This window comes from Schistocerca nitens, chromosome 3 (assembly GCF_023898315.1).
Source record: "Schistocerca nitens isolate TAMUIC-IGC-003100 chromosome 3, iqSchNite1.1, whole genome shotgun sequence".
Lineage (NCBI taxonomy): Eukaryota > Metazoa > Arthropoda > Insecta > Orthoptera > Acrididae > Schistocerca > Schistocerca nitens.
Window position 1 is genome coordinate 647,365,362 of NC_064616.1, and position 7,098 is coordinate 647,372,459.

A 7,098-nucleotide genomic window follows, 5' to 3' on the forward strand; every position below is an offset into this window, starting at 1 on the left:
GGTGGAAGGAGTATATAGAGGGTCTATACAAGGGCGATGTACATGAGGACAATATTATGGAAATGGAAGAGGATGTAGATGAAGACGAAAAGTGAGATACGATACTGCCTGAAGAGTTTGATAGAGCACTGAAAGACCTGAATCGAAACAAGGCCCCGGGAGTAGACAACATTCCATTAGAACTACTGACGGCCTTAGGAGGGCCAGTGCTGACAAAACTCTACCATGTGGTGAGCAAGATGTATGAGACAGGCGAAATACCCTCAGACTTCAAGAATTATATAATAATTCCAATTCCAAAGAGAGCAGGTGTTGACAGATGTGAAAATTACCGAACTATCAGTTTAATAAGTCACAGCTGCAAAATACTAACGCGAAATCTTTACAGACGAATGGAAAAAATGGTAGAAGCCGACCTCGGGGAAGATCAGTTTGGATTCCGTAGAAATATTGAAACACGTGAGGCAATACTGACTCTACGACTTATCCTAAAAAAAAGCACTCCGTCTTCAGGCCACGAGTGGCCTACCGGGACCATCCGGCCGCCGTGTCATCCTCAGAGGAGGATGCGGTTAGGAGGGGCGTGGGGTCAGTACACCGCTCTCCCGGTCGTAAGATGGCATTCGTGACTGAAGCCGCTACTATTCGGTCGAGTAGCTCCTTAATTGGCATCACGAGGCTGAGTGCACCACGAAAAATGGCAACAGCGCATGGCGGCTAGGTGGTCACCCACCCAAGCGCTGGCCACGCCCAACAGGGCTTAACTTCGGTGATCTGACGGGAACCGGTGTATCCACTGCGGCAAGGCCGTTGCCATACGGCTTATCCTAGAAGAAAGATTAAGGAAAGGCAAACTCACATTTCTAGCATTTGTAGACTTAGAGAAAGCTTTTGACAATGTTGACTGGAATACTCTCTTTCAAATTCTGAAGGTGGCAGGGGTAAAATACAGGGAGCGAGAGGCTATTTACAATTTGTACAGAAACCAGATGGCAGTTATAAGAGTCGAGGGACATGAATGGAAAGCAGTGGTTGGGAAGGGAGTGAGTCAGGGTTGTCGACTCTCCCCCATGTTATTCAATCTGTATATTGAGCAAGCAGTAAAGGAAACAAAAGAAAAATTCGGAGTAGGAATTAAAATCCATGGAGAAGAAATAAAAACTTTGAGGTTCGCAGATGACATTGTAATTCTGTCAGAGATAGCAAAGGATTTGGAAGAGCAGTTGAACGGAATGGACAGTGTCTTGGTAGGAGGATATAAGATGAACATCAACAAAAGCAAAACGAGGATAATGGAATGTAGTCGAATTAATTCGGGTGATGCTGAGGGAATTAGATTAGGAAATGAGACACTTAAAGTATTAAAGGAGTTCTGCTATCTGGGGAGCAAAATAACTGATGATGGTCGAAGTAGAGAGGATATAAAATGTAGACTGGCAATGGCAAGGAAATCGTTTCTGAAGAAGAGAAATTTGTTAACATCGAGTATAGATTTAAGTGTCAGGAAGTCGTTTCTGAAAGTATTTGTATGGAGTGTAGCCATGTATGGAAGTGAAACATGGACGATAAATAGTTTGGACAAGAAGAGAATAGAAGCTTTTGAAATGTGGTGCTACAGAAGAATGCTGAATATTAGATGGGTAGATCACATAACTAATGCGGAGGAATTGAATAGAATTGGAGAGAAGAGTAGTTTGTGGCACAACTTGACAAGAAGAAGGGACCGGTTGGTAGGACATGTTCTGAGGCATCAAGGGGTCACAAATTGAGCATTGGAGGGCAGCGTGGAGGGTAAAAATCGTAGAGGGAGACCAAGACATGAATACACTAAGCAGATTCAGAAGGATGTAGGCTGCAGTAGGTACTGGGAGATGAAGGGGCTGGCACAGGATAGAGTAGCATGGAGAGCTGCATCAAACCAGTCTCAGGACTGAAGACCACAACAACAAGAACAACAACAACAACATCTCATGAAAGGATGAATTAGTAAGGTACGTATACAAGTTAGTAAAGTATAAAAATTCGGAACGAATTTTATCAAGGATGTGGAACTGTTGAGTGGCAGAATAGTAATTAAGTGTAGGAATAAAATTTTGTTAGAACCAGCTGGGATGACGCTAAGTGGAACACGTCCGCCAGATACACAATGGTTGCATAACCACTGTCAACGTTTGGAAGAAGAGATGTACAAACAAACAGGGACCTCATTCCCTCATAGTGTGCGTGAGGGAACGCCGGGAACACATGATTCAGCACTTAGACAACGGTACAGAGCAGACATAATGCTTTCTGTAAAGAGGTTACATGAAGTAACCTCAGCTAGGGTAGACACATGAGCGCCTTCAGGCTGCAAGCTTTGCGTGAAGGAACATTCCGAAGCCCTGAAGTTAAATATTAAGCTATCCAAGAGCGCTGGCAGGCTCAGAAAATGGGAGTACATTCAGTCACCTGTATGGGTTAAATCATGACATCGAGTGCTGTAAGGGGATAGCGTTGCTACCTCTGGATCACAGGGTCCTGGGTTCGATTCCCGGCCGGGTTGTGGATTTTCTCAGCCCGGGGACTGGGTGTTTGTGTTGTCCTCATCACTTCATTATCATCATCATTGGTGACAGTGGCTAAATTGGACTGCGAAAAAAATTGGACTGTGAAAAAATTGGGACTTTGTACGGGCGCCGATGACCACGTAGCTGAACGCCCCACAAACCAATCATCCTCATCATCATCCCAATCATCATCATCATCATCATCATCGACTGCTATAAAACCTTCGCCGTTCTTCCAATCACTCTCAAAGTTAGGCCACTCCATCTGCTTCACTGATACCGATGGTATGTCAGCTCTACTTATTGTCGGAGGCCTTGGTGAACACAATGAAGTGTCTACAGCTGCCGTTGCCTTGGAGTCCACTTCTACGAGTCCAAAGCCACTGGCTGTGGAGAGAACTTCAACTCTGCAAGCTGAACTCCTGCCGATCACAATGGTAACTGACTGAAAATGAGGGCTGGGCTGATCTTCCGTGAATGAAGAACCGATCTACCTGTCTGCAAGCTGTTCAACTTGGGAGCATGGCACCTGTACCGCCACTCCTGCGCAGAACAAGTACCGCCTTACCGGCTGTATGCTGGGACTGACTCTCAGGCTGTCCTTCGTGTCACTGTTGAGTCTTCCGCTTACATGCCATCTTGACAACCGATAACAGAGGCATGCACATTTCTGAGATTGAGCTGAAGCACAACTTCACTCCACGAGAGTGCTTAGGCTCCGACAGACATCCGCCGTCTTGCTGGGCTGTACTAACGTGCCAGCCACTGGACTCGCCTGCAATGGGGCCATGGCACTGACCTTAGACAACTCCAGAACCTGCGCCTGCAAATTCTTTACCAGGAGCTAATATGCTACCCTGCACGTTCATGCGACTCGGGCTTAGCACGGCCGGTACTTGGCGGCACTGGGAAGGAGAAACAGAGATTCTGAAATAAATATCGGTTAACTAAATGATGTCCCGTAACGTCCCAGCGCTCCGCAGAACCCCATCGCCACACCTCCACTCGTCTATCCTATACCCACATAGGCTACCGCATCTACCGAGATCCTTCAAACATAATAACTCAGTTCAGTATTATGATCGGATCATTCGTCAGGAATATATCTCCCATAAAACTTTTGTCTCAATACTTTTAACACTATCGACGAGTTAAGAATATTTATTCAACATCAAGATGAGTTAACACTTTCAAGCAACAATTTCCAATTTATGGAAGGAAGATTTATGGCAATGAAGAATAATGGAAGCGTTCTGCCAACAGCAACATCGCGACTTACATGTAATGCATTCACCTTTCTGTTTCAAGAAATAAGATATGAACATAATGACATCATGCTCTATGTGCAAGAGTTGTTAGAATCACATCGACTGTCAAAACATATATCTCTGCATCAAATTCAAATCTGAATGCATTATACGTAAAACGCAGGATGGTTCATATATGGGTCGACAGATGGCCGCTTTAGTGTCTTCATCCTGCTAAAATGAGAGAAAGATAAGGGTTGAACGTTCCAACGACACTGGGATTACTAGAGACGGAACACTGCAAGCCGTCACTTGCTTTAATCCTAAATATGTGTCTGAGTGACACTAAATGTTATTATTTTTATATAAAGAAAAGTAATAGCTTCTCAATAACCTCGTTTGATTGATGATTGAGTGGCAAAGCATACGTTGGGGTGGAAGCTTGGAAAGTATACAATTTCTCCCCTGAATTAAACCCTTTTACAACGCAATCTGACTTTGTTTACGTGAATCCTTGTGAGGCCCCACACCACCCAAATAGAGTCAACTACAACCGCGTATACCACAAACTATGATTCACCTGAGAACCGGGAGCTGTGAATATCACTTAACAACCCTTCGTCGGTGCAGCGATATTTTACCCTTTCACCTTGATTCAGGCGGTAGCAGAAAACGGCGTGCTGTGGGCAAGGAGCGGTGCGCTGCGGCAGCTGTGATGTTCTGACACGTCCACGAAAATTTGCAAACGGTGCTGTCTGGCGTTCTAATTATCAGAACGCGGGAAACTTCACTAGCAGAACCCTGAAATCCTGGAAGATATCCGTGTGAGGTGCACCCGTTCACTACTCTGGCCAAACCAATTTGACTCACAGGCACGATGGTGCGTACTGGAATTGTCAAGTATCAGGCTGGCGACTCAGGACGAATAAGTTCACCTTCGTGACAGACGATATGTCCAAGATGATATGCAGTTCCACAATCAGTACAGCTGGAAACTGTCACAGGCTCTTAGACCGCCACAAGATACAGACCACAAGTCTCACCCACTAGAGAAAGACCTGAAGTTCTTTTCCAGGTGAGCACCAGAAGACGAAGAAGCGAAGAATCACAACCACTTTCCACAAGGCCTCGGTACGGGAGCCGAATTATCAAAAACGAAACAGCCCCCAAATTGCACACACCAAGTGAACTATCCTCTACTCAGTGAGTCTCCCGTCTTGACTGTTCTGTTGGCTTGGTAGCCAATCCAGATACTGCGCCGAGGTTCCCAAACTGCGGAGCAAGCCTCCACTTTGCATATCCTGAGAGGAGAAGATTTTAGACTAGGGGGGTGCCCTTCTCACGGGAAGCATGGCCATGTTTTGACAAAAAAAAAAAAATCTACTTAGACGAGACCAAAGTCCCTCATTTATAGAGAGATCTAATATTTCTGGGCCTACCATTTCCAATTTCTGAAAGAAGGCTCTTAAGCTTCCCAGAGAGTCGTGCCCACGAAATATATGTTTTTGCTGCTCCCTAATAGAACCTGGCGACTTCCTGGCATCAGGGAGGTTACAGTCTTGCTTCCACGTAAAACGTGCACCATATATAGGCATTCCTACAGTAAATTTAGCTTCCACATATTTTATGCTTATATGGTCTCCAGATGCATATTTTGATACTGGGTGAATATAGGCATTTATACACTGTTCTGATTGATTTATATTCACACTGTGCACACACAAATAGGCAATAAAGTGCGCAGCCCTAATGTAAAGACGCCAGCAGCTCAGTCGGTCTGTTGCACTGCATTCTGTAAAGCATTGTACAGGTTGTTTAGATTCACCACACTTCAGTGCTAAATGTATACGACTAAATCTTCAGATATTAACTCAATCATTGCCTCTCCATACATATTGACAATAGACGCCTCACTCTTTAACATGCTAATGTTAATAAGAGTATGCAGTGGTTTGTATTCTGTCATCACCTTTCTCTCTATAAACTCTATCATACTACTCAGATAGTCCAATTTGCACCACACATACTGCACTCTTGTATCAACACGTTGAATGTCCTCTATCTCAATCACCACATCAAAGTCACTGTGGGATACTAGGCATACACTGACACGTTTACATCCACTGTAGTCAAATTGTACGTGTTGGTGAATCGCAGTATTCTGCCAGCACTTAGTTGAGATTCAAGTCCCGATAGCTGCTGTGGCTGTGCTATGTCATAGTCGACTGGCAGCAAGTCCAAAAATCGGGAAGGCACCCTCTGGATAGTGGCTGTTGGTGATGCTACTGCTGTGGTTCAGCCAAGTATATTTGTGTGTCCTCCTCTGTAACAATAATAATAAGGCAGTAAATATAACGAAACTCACATAATAATAATAATAATTATTATTATTATTATTATTATTATTATAAGAGATGCTTGGATGAAATACTTACTGTTAGTCATCTTCTTCCCAGATGATCACTGCTGCTGCTGGAGGCACTTAGTACTGCACATACGTACAAAGACGGGAATCGAATAATAAAAATAAAAAAAAGCTGGGGGGGGGGGCGGAGTTACAAGCCATTGGCGCTCTAGTGCCCCTCGACGTTTCGCAAATGCATAATGCCATTCGACATAGGGAGGAAGAGAGGCGGACGGAATTCTAGAAATGCTGATGCTGATGTCAGCGAAATATAACAAGTACGACTTCCCAAGCACTGGATGCTGACGTCGCGACTCGAGGGATGCTGATGCTGTTGTGATTCATTCCAGGAATGTTCATGCTAATGTCAGCAAATTTTGGCACCATACGCTCACTGATTCTCCGCTTTTGGTAACGCCTTATATAGGACTGCTATAGCTTTCGGCTTGATCTGGGTATATTTATGTTGTTCTAGCATCACAGGTATGCTTTACGTTGCTTAACGCCATCCTAGTTGCAGTGGAGCAATACAGTGTCCAATTCATAAGGCAACTGAATCTAATGACCGACGATGCGTGATTCACGATTGAACATGGATAGCCCGGAGATGCTTTCAGGTTTTCGTAAGCTTTTTCCTTTATTGTCTAAACGATATAGAAGTTGGGAAAAGGACGGGCGCAAGGGAATACATTTTGTGCAGCAGTTTATACTTGCCATGAAATCTTTTGGCATTCGGAGTTAGTCCATAGCTGATAAATGCTATTCGGTAGGACGACACCGTCTTAACAGGAAATGTGACCCAATCGCTCGAATTCCACTTAAAAGAATCCATTTTTTGGATGTTACAGGACAACACAGCTGTTGGCAGTTTTTGAAACAAGAATCGCAAGTTCGCTAGAGT

The 7,098-nt window shown here is 44.3% G+C and overlaps 1 pseudogene; it reads right to left on the reverse strand.

Moving 5' to 3' along the window:
• Window positions 1-698: 698 nt before the first annotated feature.
• On the reverse strand, window positions 699-815 carry LOC126250291 (5S ribosomal RNA; annotated as a pseudogene).
• Window positions 816-7,098: the final 6,283 nt, after the last annotated feature.